Source organism: Tympanuchus pallidicinctus, unplaced genomic scaffold, assembly GCF_026119805.1.
Source record: "Tympanuchus pallidicinctus isolate F22 unplaced genomic scaffold, pur_lepc_1.0 scaffold11, whole genome shotgun sequence".
In the NCBI taxonomy this organism is placed as follows: Eukaryota; Metazoa; Chordata; class Aves; order Galliformes; family Phasianidae; genus Tympanuchus; species Tympanuchus pallidicinctus.
Window position 1 is genome coordinate 16,898,946 of NW_026294627.1, and position 9,123 is coordinate 16,908,068.

Sequence of the window (9,123 nt, forward strand, 5' to 3'; positions counted from 1 at the left end):
GAAGTGCAAGTCTTGCTTTTCTAGAGCTTACAGAGCATTGTCTCTAGTGGTGTACAGCATGAACACCTCAATACATCCATTCAGCACAACAGACCTTTTCCTTCTACTTCCTAGTTCCATGTATTCAATCACAGGCACTGCTTCCTTCCCTCAGACCTTGGTGTATCCGTGGTATCATGACATATTTGGAATAGGCCCTGAAAATAATGAGGATCCAACACCACTGTCACCAAGCCCTTTGGGAAACACATGTGTATGTGGTGCAGTATTGCCTTGGGGATGGGTTAACCACACTAAGTGCATCTCCATTTAGCATGGTAAAACTGCACAAATCAGTTCCTCAGTTCTAGTGTGGCTTTCCCAACAACATTCTCACAGGACAGAAACACTCCCTTTTCAGATCAAAACCATACCTCTGTTTAGAATAGTCTCCTATGGCTCAAATCTCCCTACTTGGGGTTGAGACTATAGTTTGAAGGTTTTCCCTTAACTAAATTAGTTGCACTGCAGGCCCTGATCCCTAGGAAACTGAAGACCAGGCTTTTGTCACCTTTTAGCCCAGGTGCACTCACAAAATTACACTCCTTCTTATGCCCCTCTCATCCCCTTTATATCAGGCACCTTGGCTAAGTATCAGGAAACCAGCTTTGCTCCTTCGGAGGGATGGAAACTGATCTTAATTGGCTGAATGCTTGCTCCAGGGAGGAGGGAAATATTAGTTCTAATTGTATCTTCATGGCAGGGACTTCCAGACCTGCACAGGGAGCATTGTCATGCATGCCACCAGTACCCCCTCTGCTTGCACTTCCAGCTATATAGCTGAATCCAAGACTGACAACAGCCGTTAGTATTCATGTTAGTGTTCATAAATCATATTTAGGGACCAAAAAGGTTAGTTGCAGTTCTCTGCTGTAGCCTGTTTCCCTCTGGGTAACCACTCTAGAAAACATCTCCAATTTGGCAGTCCACGATTTTGCTACGCAGAAGGCAGGATTTTGAACTGCAGCAGTTCCCTGAAACACACTCCCACGTGTCACCACCTGAACTGTTAACAAATCCCATTAGTTGCTTTGCTGCTGTTCTGTCACCTCATTAAGTACTGTTTATTCCTGCCTCTTTAGGTGCACGGCCTTTGAGAGCATGAGAGGTAACCACCTCAAGTTGCGCCAGAGGAGGTTCAGGTTGGAAAAAATTCTTTTCAGAAAGAGTGGTGAGGCAGTGGCACAGCTGCCCAGGGAGCTGGTGGTGTCACCATCCCTGGAGCTGTTCAAGAGCTGTGTGTGTGTGGCACGGAGGGATGTGGTTAGTGGGCTTGGTGGGGCAGGCTGGAGTTGGACTGGATGATCTTAGGGAGCTTTTCCAACCTTGATGATTCTATGGCCCTGGGTTTTGAGCTAAGCCTGTGGTCAGAACAGCAGTAATATATTATTTCAGAGCAATAGTAGAGAAAGTTATAAAAGAATGCTAGTAAGAATTGTAGTTTCAACTGCTCCTTTTCTCATGGCCAGCTACACCATCCCCATGAACAGCAGAGGGCGTGCAGGTGGCTTGCAGTGCTCCCCAGAGCTGGTCCAGTGGCCACTGCCAGGAAGCACTCCGCCAACAGACCCTGGCAGCGTTTCACATCTGGGCACTGTGCTCCCACACCAGCTCTTACTTTGTGGGCCATGTTTTTAATCTGCTCGAGGTTGCTGACCTTAAAAGCAGAGGGACGTGACTCGGTGCCTGACCTGTCACATGGCTGAGTGGCTCACCTGCAGCTCCCTGCACATTCAAGCAAGAGAAAGGAGTGTTTTCCCATGTGTTTATTACAACCCAGTTCAGCAGTGCACCTCCGCCTGAGGTCAGTCTTGCACCAGGAGCAGCTGTTCATTAGCATGCAGAGCCAAGAGTGGCCAGCCCTGAAGCGATGTCCACATGGAAGCAGGTACACAGCTGGGAGATGGACCCAGCAGGTGGCACTGGGTCCCAGCCACCTACCAGCAGCTTGTGATTCCTCTCTAGGTTTGCTGGAAGGGGCATTCAAGGGTAATTTATTTGAATGTTGGCTTAAGCTACCAGGGTCATTTCATCTCTTTACCCTTGCTTTTCTGCAGTGTACGGCTTTGACATTCCATTTCAGAGGAACAGGTTGCCCAAGGAGGATGTGGAGCCAGCATTTAAGGCCAGGCTGGATGTGGCTCTGGGCAGCCTGGTCTGATGGTTGGCGACCCTGTGCATAGCAGGGGGTTGAAAGTAGATGATCATTGTGTCCTTTTCAACCCAGGCCATTCTATGATTCTACATACTTGTGTATTGTTTCAAAGTTAGTACTAAGATCTCTTGGGGCAACTTTAACAGAGTTTGCACGACGAACTGAGCATGACTTTCTTGCACAAATTCTCATGTAAAGTGCACGTGTGTTTCATATACCTCCTTTAAGCAGTACAAATCCATTCTTGTGGAAATGACTGAGAATGCTTTCAGGACTGCCAGACTGTTTGGTATTCTCACCATTAGTTTGCAGGTTTGGGGTCCCAGCTGCAGTTTCACAAGGCTCGCTGGAAAGTCTGCGAGAATCTTCCCTAAGGCATGGCACAGATATTTTCCCTGCTGTTATTTGGCTTCCCATTTTAATGTCTGAAAAGTAGATTTTATTTAACTTGTCAAACTAATGCCTGATAAAGCAAACCAGATATTAAAGTCTACTAAAATAGGCAGTAACAGGGAAAAGAGGGCAGTTTCTATAATCTTTGTTCCACAGTAAGGAAAAAAGTGATTTGATTTATTGTTACTGTAAGCATTACAGTTGAAAATGATAACATAACAGCAGCATGACTGCATTATGTAAGGAGCCTCGGGCTCTTTCCATCACTCTAACCTGGTTTGGATGGCACACGAAAGCTCATCTGGCAATGACAACGATGTTTGAATGGCACTAAACCCAAGGAGCCACACACGATGCTCAGAGCTGCTTCCCTGGCTCTCATTAACAGCAGTTAATTTCTCAATTCCAACTCACCATAAAGACACTGTGAGTACTGTACATTCTAGTAACAAGCTGTACTTAAATTTGATTGCTTTTATCCTCTTTTGCAAATAAATGCACAAAGCCAAATGCACTGCTTTCAATTTTTCACTGTTATTAACGTTATAATTTCACCCACAGCAGAATCCATCCCCCCCCTGCCCCACTTCCATTCCACTTCACTTCATGCCCACAGAACCAGGTCCCTGAGGAGGAGGAAGCAGCTGTACAGGCAGTGGTAATGCATTTCTGTGCTGAGCCCTTCACCCCAGTGAAGGCTGAGAAGAGAAACGAGGCTTAGCTGGGTTTGTTAATACCAATCAGGGTATAAAGGCTCGACAGCTTGCTTTCTTGCTGCCTCTGCAAAGCATCCAGTAGGAACATCTTCAAGACAATTGATCATTTGGGAAAAAAAACTTTGTATGCATAGAAAATGGCAAACATTGAGGTCTCAGTGGCTTTGGAGAAGCCCTATCAACACCTTCAGGTGTGTGAAGCCACCATCTGAAAAGCTACAGAGAAGGTAACCATAGATTTACAGTGAGCCCAAAAGTCTCCCTGAAGCTGGAAGAGCTTCACTCAGTGGCACAGCTGCAGCTCTGTTTAATGACACAAACTCTGCTAGAAGATAAGTTCCCACGACCTTCTAACAACGAGATGCCCTAGCTCTTCCTAGGCTGTGATCATCAATTTCTAAAACCATGCTGGGAAAGGAGCAGGCCTGCAACACCCTTAACTGCCTGTGTAGCTAACACTAGAAGCAGTTACCTGTTACACTACAAAGCCTACAGAGCAGCAGGGCTAGACACAAGCTCCTGTGAACAGCAGTAAATCAGAGCAGCTCTTCCTGATGCTCCTAACAATGGCTCCACATCCTCAAGCACTGCCCTCCCAGCCCTTGGCAAAGCCTGGCTAATGGTCTTCAGAAAGGGGTCAGCCTGTGAGTTCTACTACAAACCTGCTGTAATTACTGCACTGTTCTGCAGCTCAGGACAAGCATGGTGTGCTATTGCTGGGAATCCCAAATGGTGTTTTTCTACCTTGCTGGCTTGACTGACTGTGACTGAGATGAGCAGCTCAGTAGTAAACGTTTGTTCCTTGGCCAACCTCCAGAGCTACATAGGAGTAGCTCTTCTGTGCCACAGTGGCCACATGGTCTGACTGAACAGGGGCAGGTGGGAGAGAGAGAAGCAAGTAACAGAGCAGACCAGAAATTGAATAGCCACGAGGACACTGGCCCCAAGGGAGCATGTGGGCCTCAGTGCAAAGCTTCACACCTGTTTGTAGGCTATAAATAATTTCTGGCAGGAATTTAGGATGGGAAAGCAAAACAAAGTTTTACATGTGGATTTCCATTTTTCAGTAGAGCAAGCCAAATTGAAACCCAGAAATTTGAATTTTTAGGGCTGTATAAAAACTCAGCAGTAAGGTTAGATAAATAAAGTTCTCCGCGCATTACAACACCGCAAACATTAATAAGTGAAATTACTTCTTATGGCTAACCCTGACCCTTTGTACTACCACTGCTGAAGTCCAGTTGACCATCCTTTCTCCTGCTGCTGTCTGTAAGCAGAAATTCAATCCTTTACAACCTTGTGATCTGCATTTGGAATTCAATATCCTCCACACAATTTCTGCTGGAGAAGCTGCTCTCCCTTCATTTTCTTGGTTCGTATCAGCAAATACTCAGATAGCAGTTATCTCTCCTTTCCCAGGCTGTCCTTTGGCACTGTGGATAGCTGTGCGTGCTGGGGGATACAAGGAAGGAATTACGGAGCTCAGCCTCCTGGTTTTTATTTTGTCCTTTTTAAAGCCACCAAAACCTCAGCGCTCTTCCCTCTGCACCTTATTTGACAACATCCACAGCCCATGCTTCTCTTTCACATTCTCCCACCACAACATGTATTTCCCATCCAAAGCCAATTCATTACGACTTGTTAAAAAGCAGCACCAAAGTAATATTTACAGAGCTTCACCCAGATGAAGCCCCATACCAGGCACCAGGAGTGCTCACGCTTCTCTCTTGTGACCACTTGTACGTCATCAAATAACCTACGAATGCCAGACCATGTCATGTAAATCCAGCAAGAAAACAAGAAGGTATTAAAAATCAATCCTTCCATCAGCACACTATCAAAATCCCAGATCACTGAAAGCTTCAAGTGGGATGGGGAGACAAAGCAAAAAGGCTCCAACCGCTGGGAGAGTTTGAAGTATTCTCACACGAATCTCAGACAAAAGCTGAAGCTGCAGCAGGACTGTGCTTTCATGGAGAGGGACTCAGCAAAGCTGCCAACGTTGGGGCTGAGCAGTATTTCTGAAGAGCATCAGCACTCCTGGGCATTCTGAGAACAACCTGCTGGCAGCTGAACCACATCCTTGCAAGAGGACAACCATCTTTATGCTTTATCCTCAGGAGCTTTAGGGGATGGAATGGAAACCCAAAGCGAATGGTAACATTTTTAGGATCGCTCTGTCTTGCATCAAATTTCAGAAGCAGCATGGCCAACATCAAGGCTCTCGTGTCTCTGCAGCATCTGCCCTCTTCCCCACATCCCCCATGGCCATCATGAAGGTCAACAGGGCCAAGCCTATCTCTCTCTCTGCCTTAATGGAGCACACACATAGACGAGGACATTGAGGCACTTCATGTAGCAGTGTTGCCGCTGGAGGCCGAACCCCGCTGACAGATGTTGGGGTTGTTGTGACACATGGTTTAAATGCACTGCTGTGACTTGCAGCAGGTTTGACATTTCCCCTTAATGGAACTATGCAGATTCTCTCATGGTGTTGTTCCAGTACTCTAAATGAAGCTGCCCGAAAAACTAAACAAAACAAAACAACCTCCAGCCCTTTAGGTTACGTGCAGCCACAGAAAGAGGGTTCCAGTCTGTAACAAAGATGACAACATCATCTACAGATTGCAGAGTCCAATGCTGAGGTCCATTTGCTTCCAACTGTACTATAAACAGAAACCATATTGTCAGTGCAGATCGAGATGGAGCTCAGTGCAGCCTAAGTAAGTGGGACTGTGGCACAGGCTGCCCAGAGAGGTGGTGGGTGCCCCATTCTCTGGAGAAACTCAAGGTCAGGCTGGGCAGGGCACTGAGCAACCTGATGGAGCTGTAGGTGTCCCTGTTCACTGCAGGGAATTGGACTAGATAGCCTTTAAGAGTATCTCCTAACTCAATTCTTATAATCCATATACTTATCATAGGAAATATGAGCAAAATGCTCCTGCAAGAAGCTTGAGCACTGTGTAAGAGCAAGTAGTTAGGAAGAGCTTTATCAAAAAAACAGCTGCTATCTTTACTGTAGTCTCAGTAAGCCTCAGAGCTAAGAATTAAAGAAAATAATTCTAAATATTTAATTGAAATAAGCTGTTGAGAATAGGGTGGCGTTTCCAGACAATCGTTCCAATTTGGAACCCTGATTTGCTGGATGTTTTTGAAAGTTTTAATTTAGATTACCAAGTACGGGGTAAGGGTAATGCTAAGTAAAAATACAGAGCTCTGTTCTCCCAGCACCAAGGTCTGTAATTAAAGAGCAGCAGCATAGAGCCAATAACAAAGGAGGAGGTTAAGCCAGTCTCCAAAACTTTCACTCGAGAAACTAATCAATAGGCCAAGCCATTTCTCTATTCCACAGCCCGTACCAGATTTTTCACCCACAAGAATTATCTTCTATTCAATAAAGTCTACACACTGCTATTATAAAGGGACTGTTTAATGCTCAATTAGATTGGCAATACTAAGATCATTTTATTTTAAGATTTATGGATTTTCAGAACATGTACAAATAATAGACCCATTACAAAATCCCATTTACTGAAGTTTCTCCACGAACATCAAGCATTATCCCAGCACAGATAAATGACATTTACAGAGCAACAAGCAGTCTTTAGGACAGCCGGTCCTTCCAGACATATCACAATGAAGAAAGTTTTCCTTCCCATTGCCACATCCAGCACTTAAATGATTTTTTTAAAGCCAGGTCTGAAGTTAAAATGCCGTAAGTGAACTGACTGTGGGAGTCAGGAGGCACTCAGAACCCCAGAAGGGAAAACAAGCAGTATTCTTCAAGTTTGCTAGTTCAGGGGTACAAATCCCCAAGAGCCAGAAATACAAACCCGTTTTCTTTGACAGAAAGATGTTTGTCAAGGGGCTTCACCAACAGCGTGAGAGAATAAATGGTAAGATTGAAGAGCAAGAGGAAGACAAAGCAAGCAAGCCAGCATGGGTGGGTGCAAACTTAATGCCAGGTGTTGAGGAAAAGTGCTGTGGGGCAGCCCGGGAAGCACTTTATAAAGGCTGCCTACTTGCCAGACAGATGCAGAGACACAAAGCATCTGAACCTGGAAACTGGCCAAGAAGCAAGGCCCCGACCTTCCACTTCATGCCCCCAAAGCTGCTGGCCATCAGAACAGCTTTGCTACTTCTGCTTTTGTGAGCCATGTCCCAGCAGGGTGCCTGCTACAGGCTGCCATGGGAGGGTTGACTGCATCCTTTCCTTTATGCCTACTGTGCATATTGAAGTTCCATCGTTGAATTGATTTTCAATGCTGTTTAACATGTAGGCAGGTCAAGCCAACTGGACCGAACATCAGCACACTCATGGTATTCACTGAGGCTGAACCAAACCTTCACAGTACTGGAAGAAAACTGCAGTACTTTCGAAACGTTAAGAAGCCTGTTCTAACTGACTTACCAAGCAGCATGCCTAGCAATGCTTAAAGTGCAGCATGAATGGTGGAAGCAGTCAAAGCAGATCAGCCAAGTATAAAGATCTAATCTAAAGGGTAACACAGGTTTCATGGCTGCATGAAACCAGCTACAGGCTTAGAACCATCAGCTACTAAATACTGAGTCTTAAGAGCAAGCTTTAGGTTCTGACCGAGGGTTGAATCGACTACCAGCAGGGAGGAGTGACCAAGCCTGAAACTGGGTCACCTTTAAGCCAAATAGAAAGCAGTAATGATTCTTATGTGAGGCCCTCACAGTAGCTACGCTTGCTCAACAGCAGGGCAGGACTTCAAAGAGATGCTAGTAACATGGGTCCTGTGCTATTTTAACCCAGAATTTAAGTCACTTAAGTAATTTTCCTCAAGAGGTAAGTAGTTGAAAATCAAGCTATGCCAGCCCCACTTCCCCTCTTTTGTAAGGGAGCTCAGGGACTGCAACAACAGCACATGTTCATTGTGTTCGTTTACCAGACTAGGAGCAGCAAGTTCCCAGAGCTCAGCTGAATGCTAATGTTTAATAAAAGGCCTTCAGAAAACAGCAGCTACAAAGAAACTCATCCTCTTTTCCTGAAAGGCCTTCTCTAGTGTGCTTACAGTAAGTAAGACACACACCAAACTGTTGCAGTTTGATTCATAATAGCTTTTACCCTACTTGACATTATTTTAGGACATATGTTCCACATAAGATAGAGATGTGCAGTTTTGTGGAAGGCTCACTTCTCTAAACGAGCTCTAGACTCAGGCTTTTGCCCTTGATTTAGGTCACTAGTAATTGGGTGTGTGGAAAACGCACAGGCTCAGTGCAGTGTTGCTTAATTAATTTCTTAGTCAGTTGATTTGGCAGTTGTCCTACAAAACAGAACAGCTGGATATTTAAACTTGTATTGAAGGAATACATCATGACAATACATAGCCACCCAAAAATAACCCTATCTCTTTCTGTACTAGTGACATAAATATTTTAGATTGCCTCAGGTGTAACATAAGAGCAGTTTTAGTTGCTCGGGTGAGACTACCAGCTTATCAGTTAAAAGGTGCAGTTTTTCCTCAATAGTGCTCTGATTAGAGAGAGGAAAAGTTAAAGAAAAATAAAATCAAGCAGACTTTACCATGATCTTCTCACAATGAAGCACAGAATCAACAGGTACCAAATGCCTGCAGCCAATGAAGTAGAATCAGCCACTGCAAATTTCTGCCTGGGCCATCACATTCCCACTTGGTCAGTGCAGCACCATGAAGTTAGAGACACCATTGGAAACAGTTCTGAGCTGTGCTGGGCACCTTTCCGATACTGCAGTTTCTCCTGGAACAAGACATCTGCCATGAACACAAACTCATGCACTTCACTATGAATCAGAACTCCTCCCCTCGGAAG

At 45.1% G+C, this 9,123-nt stretch overlaps 1 protein-coding gene across 1 annotated transcript in view; it reads left to right on the plus strand.

Annotated features, from left to right (window-relative positions):
* Positions 1–9,123, plus strand: part of TNFRSF19 (TNF receptor superfamily member 19) — a 501,102-nt gene that overhangs the window by 416,628 nt on the left and 75,351 nt on the right. The window lies entirely within an intron of this gene.